At 32.1% G+C, this 8,025-nt stretch overlaps 1 pseudogene; it reads left to right on the top strand.

The window, feature by feature from the left end:
- The first annotated feature begins 1,736 nt into the window (after positions 1 to 1,736).
- Positions 1,737 to 4,529, top strand: LOC116108758 (annotated as a pseudogene).
- The last annotated feature ends 3,496 nt before the right edge of the window (positions 4,530 to 8,025 follow it).

The raw sequence follows: 8,025 nt of genomic DNA, 5'->3' as shown, positions 1-8,025 counted from the left end.
GTCGTTCCTGAGCTTGTCGTTTCTGAGCTCATCGTTTCTGAAACTCATAGTTTTTGAAGTCCAAACTCGCACTCCAAAAACTAGGGGACTATTTTTGTGCGGAAAATCCAGAGAGAATAATTCCCTATTAGGAGAGAATATATTTAGATCGGCTTAATTTGGAAGACATATATTCAGATTGATTTAAATTTCAAGTAAGGTAGCCAAATATCACGTAACTTCCTAGTCCCACGTATTTGAATCTTACCTAAACTCCATCATGTAAATGGGTGCTGTATAAACCCATCATAACTTGTTTTCTAGGGGGCTAGGTAATTGTTCTAGGAAAAGATTCATCATTTGTAATTCTCATTCAATAAGACAAACAGTGGACGTAGGCTCAAGGTTCAAACTTACCAAACCACTTTAAAAATTACCTCTTGTCATCACTCATTTTTGCTCTTTAATTATTCAATTGCTGATTTTTATTAAATCACGAACATATATGTTCCGATTCCATTAAGGTCAATCAAATCACTCGGATTGGTGCAAATTTTTGTATTAACAATTTATTAAGTTTTTATTTTATATTAATTCATCTAATCATATTTTGACATGTCACTTTGTATAAAAATTTTGTTAGTGTATTATCATCCATATATTTATCACCATCATTATAATATGAAAGACAAACGTTAACTCCCTGTGAGTTCTATTAGACATGCTTAATTAGGATTCAAAATTAACTAAAGAAAAATAATTAATAAATAAACGTACATATAAAATAATGAATGTAATAATACTAAATTAAGTAAATATACAATGATAAAATATATAATAATATTAGCACCTGAAATTTTATTGAAATTACAGTGAAATATCTTAATTCTTACTCAAAATCTTTGAAGACCCGAAATAGAAGGATATGATGTAATAGAATTTAAAAACATAAGTTAGAATTTGAATGGTAATTAAAGACAATTAAACCTTATACTATATAAATAAAATCAATCTTATCTGCATATAATCTATAAGCTAGTATTCCTTACCTTTGAATTATTATATATGAATTTAATACAATAATTAGTAAAAACTAATCTTTACTTATTATTTAATAGATAATAATGGAAAAAAAATTTATTCATATTAGGAAAGTAATATAATTGCGAGAAAGTATTTAATGTCATTCATTACATATAAGGAATAATTATGCAACGTAATTAATTTCATTCAATTATCTTCAATAGGATTTGTTATATATAAAGAAAAATAGTTAAACAAAAATTTGATTATACTATATAAATAAACATAATAACTAAATATTATAAATTTCTTAAAGAAATTTAATTTTTAAAATATTTTCTTCCGTTATGGGGTTCTAGACTTCTAGGCAAGCGAGTCCGTGTTAAGCTGCTAGCAGGAGTTTCTAAAATTCTTTTATAGAATTGATTGTTTTATAGTATGTTTGAAATATAATGAGTATATTATGAGTAATTTTAGAAATTGATGTGATAAAAAAAGAATAAAAAAGTAAATACGATGAATTTAATTTTTTATATCCGTTTTCTGTCACTATATAAATCTTTTTCAGATTTTTTTGTAACTTTAGGATTATTATTAAATTATTAAAAGAAAAAGAATCTTACGTTATATGCATGTATAAATTGAGCCATTCCATCTGGAAACTCATTCTCCTTAATTCTGAGAAAAAAGAAAAGGGAGAAGAAGCAGCTCATCAGAAAACCAAACTGTATACAATGCAAGAGCAATCAGTAATAATAGTGGGGTCTGGCCCCTCCGGCTTGGCCACCGAAGCCTGCCTTAACCAGCTTTCAATACCCTACATGATACTCGAAAGAGAAGATTGTTACGCTTCTCTTTGGAAGAAATATGCCTATGATCGTCTTCATCTTCATTTGGCTAAACAATTCTGTCAACTTCCTCACTTGCCATTCCCGGCTTCTTATCCAACTTTTATACCCAAAAACCTATTCCTACAGGCTACAATACTTAGATGACTATGTTTCTCATTTTAACATCAGTCCTTTGTATAAAAGATCTGTTGACTTTGCAAACTACAATCAAGAAAGCTAGAAATGGATTCTTAAAGCTAGAAATACAGTTTCTGGTGAGATTGAGGAATATTCTGGGGCGTTTTTAGTAGTGGCAAGGGGAGAAACAACGGACCCTTTTACACCAAATATTGAAGGAATGGATACTTTCACTGGAGAAGTTATTAACTCAACTGGCTATAAAAACGGCAAGGCATATGGTGATAAGAGTGTTTTGGTTGTTGGGTCTGGTAATTCTGGCATGGGAATTGCACTAGACCTAGCTAACCATGGTGCCAAAACTTCCATAGTTGTTCGTAGTCCGGTAATTTAACATAGATCCATCTCTTGTTTATGTCATTTTAATTAATTAGTAAATATCATATATTCTAATAATATATACAATAAAACCTCCCTATAGTGGTACTCCATATAGGAATAAACTCTATATAATCATAAAAAACTATATTCCCAATTTGAAATAGTTATAAATAAGAATAAATTCCATATCGTAATAAATTATAATATTTTTAATTCTCGTCTTAAGGAAAATTGTCTCCACATAGTAATAATTATATGTATATTGCAAAAAAATATATGTTATCTTACATTAAAGGTTTAAGATGAAATAAAAATATTTATCTAAAGTTGTTTGTGACAATGATTTATTCTTTAGAGTTATTACCACGTCTTTTAACTTGCAGGTATATGACTCGTTGGCATTGACATTTTTTTGTTGAAGCCAAAATATTTCTAGCTTTTCAAGCACGTTTATAGGTTAATCTTGTCTAATTGTAATAATGATTTATTCTTCAGTTAAAGCATACATGACTTATTGCTTATATGGATGATTGAGGAAGATATTAATATCCGTTTGATTAGTATAGTAAAGTTGCCGAATCTGATCACTCAATTCTACAATGACTCTTTGATTCTCCTCATCCACTTCATTTGTAATTTGCAATTCATCAATATTGGGGGTCCTAATTTTGCAATGTTTAAAACAATTGACAATTGTCCGTGGCTTCACATCAATTGACTATGCAGTAACTGTATTTATAATTCCATCAAGAACACTTATCTTTGTTGGTTCCAAGACATGATCTTCGATTCGGTTCAAAAGTAGGCAATTGAATAGCTGAATTGAAACCCTAATACTATTAAAACATAAATTGAAATCCTAATATTGTATTATTAAAATATGAATTATGAAATAAGAATTTTTTGTAACTACACGTCTATTAAATTATAACCTCTTCATAGTAATAAATTTAGTTAGTCTCATTATTATGACTATAGAGAGATTTTACTAAACTTGAATAACGTAAGCAGGTTCACTTATTGACGAGACAGATGGTATACTTGGGTTCTGTTATGTTGAAGTATACACCTTATAGCGTGGTGGACTCAATCATGTTGTGGCTTAGCAAGCTTGTTTATAGAGACCTGAGCAAGTATGGCATAAATAGGCCCAAGGAGGGTCCATTTTTCATGAAAGTTGCATACGGAAAGTATCCAGTTCTTGATACCGGCACCTGTAAGAAGATCAAATCTGGGGAGATTCAAGTAAGTGAATTATGATTATTGTTTGTCATTGTATGAGTTGGCTTTTTTGTTAAGCAAAGTGACCTGACCTGGTTGGTGATGAAAAGTAACGACACGGAAAAAATTTGTTATAACTTCCTCAATTATTCTTGGTTTCATTTTCAGATGGTAAACTATAGCTCGTAGTTTTTGATATAACATGATCATAAGTTGTTGGAAGGATCTTTTTTTTCCTTTGACTTAACTTATTGGTTGTAGTACCTTGTAGAAACTTTAATTGAACAGCAAGTGCAGGGATCCCAGGATTTTGAGGAAAAGAAGTGTGAAAATAGGCACCGTTTAAGGAGATACTACAATATTAGTCAAGCAATGTTAAATTGTTCCCATCGTGAATAATGTTGACTGCTCCCTTATTTCAATATTTAATTTAAAGTCAAATAATATCAAATATTTGTATAGAAATAGGTTAGATATACATGATTACAAGATATTTTATAGACCGCAAGGGCCACGAAACTTGTCCTGTAGTTCTAAGTAAACTCAAAAATTTTCAAACATCGTACATGTGACAGGTCTTGCCGGCAATAGAAAGCATTAGAGGCAACGTGGTGATATTCGAGAATGGAACGCATCCCTTTGACGCAAATTGTATTTTGTACCGGCTTCAAGAGATCAACAAATACATGGCTTAAGGTAAGAAATCAAACTGAATATCTACCCACTTCTTGTCCTACATAATTCTTAATAAATAAATAAATAAACATTATCATATTATTGAACAGGGGGATGACTACCTAGTACCTACTGAACGACGACGGACTTGCAAAACCCAACTTCCCTAACCATTGGAAAGGAAAGAATGGTTTATTCTGCGCTGGACTATCAAGGAGAGGAGTGTATGGAGCTTCTTCGGATGCCCAAAACATAGCTAATGAAATTAAGTCACTTCTGTGAAAATTTCTCCAACTTAGTATTGGGTACATCTCGTTTGGTATAGGGTTGTTGAAATAAAAAATAAGACATTTGTGTAATTATATTCAGCCTTTTACAGCAATGTACGTATTATTAATGTTAATTAATTAATATTGAAGATGTCACACAGCTCGTTGCATTAATAATACATACATTGGCCGCCATATATATGTACCTGAATTAATGTGAGCTTTGTTTGTTAAAGAGTAATTAGAAGATGATTAATTATTAGAATTGAATGTGGCAAAGCAAGTGATGAGTAGAGGTGTGGTAAGTTAATTAGGTTAAAGTGGTCCTCTCCTGGATCAGATATTATATATTATGGATATGAACACATGGACTACAACTTTTTAAAACTATATCTATATCTATATCATCTAATTAATACAAATTTATTATGGTATGGTACTAGGATAGGGATTTACAACCACTCTTGACATCATTTTCTATTAAAGAATTTGTATTTGTAATTTAGTTGTTAAGAGATGTGTGTATATATAACTTTACTAAACAGAATATGCTGGAGACATATGACATTGTGTGCATATAATGTTGCGACTCCTACAAGGTTAATTAGAGGTGATTCTTACCCATTTCCCGCCATTAGTTTGGACTTTTTACTGCTGCCTAATTTAATTAAAACTCGTTTAATTTGAGATGTATTGCAAACCCCAAGGAAGCCCAATTTACAAGCACAAGTTGAATGAATATGACTTTCACAATTGTATGTTTTCAACTCTAATCTCTAGATACTGATAAAGAATAACAATGATAAGAAAGTTCTATGAACTCTTGAGTTCTAGTCTCTCCAAACACTAATAGGAGTGGTTATTATAGCTCTTATCCAGTCAACAGTTCCAACAATTCTAGGGTATCGGGATATTAGTTGAAATGTGCATAAATTGACTAGAACACCCTTCGTGATAAAAAATAAAAAAATAAAAAATAGTGAGAAGATTATTTGATTTTAATTGCATGAAATATCTACTCTTACTTTATATTAATATATGATGGATATGGTGCATGCTTAATTCATGGTAGTACATTTGTGAATCATGAATCTTATGCTTCCAATAAATCTAATAATAGTTTGAAGTCAAGAATCATGATAGATTTCCTCTCCATCAATGTTTTTTTGTTCACATGTCCCGTTTCGTTCCCTCTATCTTCAGCACGTTATTATGGTTTTTTAATTACTTCTTATAATAAAAGAGATAATTTTATAATTTTAAATTATAGTTAATATCCTGTATCTTATTGTACGTCAAATCGTCCAGTTACTTTCAGATTTTGTAAGAATCATGTAAGGTCCACCCTCCCCCACTAAAATTGTCGTGCATGAGCTTTTTACTAACACGTTATAATATATTTATCACCATCATTAAAAAGTGAAAGACAAATGTTGTATATAGATTGGCGAAGTAGAGAAATTTTATGCAAGCAAATCTTAATACTACATGATTATGACAAGTATTATTATCAATGAGCATGGTTATGTGTCTCGATCTTATTCCGTAGCATCATGACGGGTTTGCGAAACATTTATGTGGGGTGTTACGCTTAAAAGGTTAGGTGTGTATCCTCCTAACTCATTAACAATGTTTCATAAGACTGATTAAGAGGGAAATGCTTTGTAAAAAAGGAGTGTATGAGTCATTAAGAGTTATTCTTCATAGTCGATGATGAAGAAATGATTAGGCCATACCCGTATAAATTGGCCAAGAGTTCGAGTCGCTTTTCTAATGAGTCCATGAGTCCATGACAAGTCGAAACTAGTATACCTCACGCCGATATACGTGTATGCTTACTGTCTCTTAAATGTGATGTTGGAGTGTCGAATGGACGCTCCCTTGCATTGAAACTCTATGCCTTTTGACACATGGCTGGGTACAAGTCGGACAAGTCGTGCATGTATGTATGGTTTACAATGAAAAACAGGGTTTAAAGTCAATTTTGATTAGAAAGGATTTTTAGACTGTACACTTTTTCTTTCATTCTTGTCCATTCAAATTTTCAAGCCACATCATTTATGTTGTTTCCTGTTCAGTTATCAGTGATAACTACGAATAAATCATTATATCAGATCGATCTTATATACATTACAATAATATTGCATTCATAATTTAGTTTTATTAAAATTAGTTCTATATTAATTTTGCCACATCATAACATATAAAAGGTATTGTATAAAATGTTTTGTATGCATAATGTTGTGTGTAAAATTCGGAGAGGATAATTCCTTATTAGGAGAAAAGATATTTAGATTTGCCTAATTTGGAATAATGATATTCAGATTGACTTAGATTCCAATTAAGGTAGCCGAAGATCATGCAACTTCCTAATCCTACGTATTTGAATCTTATCTCAACTCTATCATGTAAATGGGTGCTATAAACCCATCATAACTTGTTTTCAGGGGGGGTCGGACAATTGTTCTAAGCAAATTTTTCTAGGAATTATATTGTTATTTGTAAGCTCTAAAAAACAATAAGATAACAGTGGACGTAGGCTCAAGTTCTAACTTGTCGAACCACTTTAAAAATCTCTCTACCATTTACTTTATTGCATTTATTATTCATCCACTGCTGGTTATCTGTAATCACGCGCATATTCATTCCAGTTCCGACAGGATCAATTGGAATTCTCTGATTGGTGCAGATTTATGTATCAACATTTTGGCGCTAGAAGGGGAGCCTTGAACACTTTGAGCTCTCTCTGTTTTCCAACAATTTCTTTTCCATCGTCCAACTACAAAAAAATCGGCCATGGCTACAATCCATGTCACCAAATCAAACTCTAGAATCAAAGCCACTGACAAATGGGGAGTATTGAGCATTATAAAGTATGAGTCTGACAAAGTGGTAAACATAAGAGTTGTAGATCTTCGAGTAAGCTTTCTAACGGTTCAAGAATCATCCAAATCTGAGGTCTGTAGCTCAAGTTATTGTCAAGATATTGAAGCTTATTTTAGATCGTGCAACTAGATCTCTCAGATCGCGCACCCAGATCTTCAGCTTCAGATTGCACACCCAGATCTCCATGCTTTCTAATCAAGCAATGCTCTCAGATCAAGCTCTCTATGCTTTCTGATCTAGCTATGCTCTTAGATCAAGTTCTCCATGCTTTTTAATTGAGCTATGCTCTCATATCAAACTCTCCATGCTTTTTTATCGAGCTATACTCTCAGATCAAGCTCTCTATACTTTTTGATCGAGCTACGCTCTTAGATCAAACTCTCCCTACTTTCTGATCGAGTTATGCTCTCAGATCAAGCTCTTCGTGCTTTTTGATCGAGTTATGCTCTTAGATCAAGCTCTCTATGCTTTCTGATCGAGCTATGCTCTCAAATCAAGCTCTCTGAGCTTTTTGATCGAGCTATGCTCTCAGATAAGACTCTCCATGCTTTCTAATCAAGCTATGCTCTTAGATCAAACTCTCCATGCTTTCTGATCCAGCAATGCTCTCAAATCGAGCTCTC

The sequence above is a fragment of the Pistacia vera genome, unplaced genomic scaffold, assembly GCF_008641045.1.
Source record: "Pistacia vera cultivar Batoury unplaced genomic scaffold, PisVer_v2 Contig57, whole genome shotgun sequence".
NCBI classification, from domain to species: domain Eukaryota; kingdom Viridiplantae; phylum Streptophyta; class Magnoliopsida; order Sapindales; family Anacardiaceae; genus Pistacia; species Pistacia vera.
Note: the sequence above shows the minus strand (reverse complement) of the source record. Positions and strands in the feature narration are given on the sequence as shown.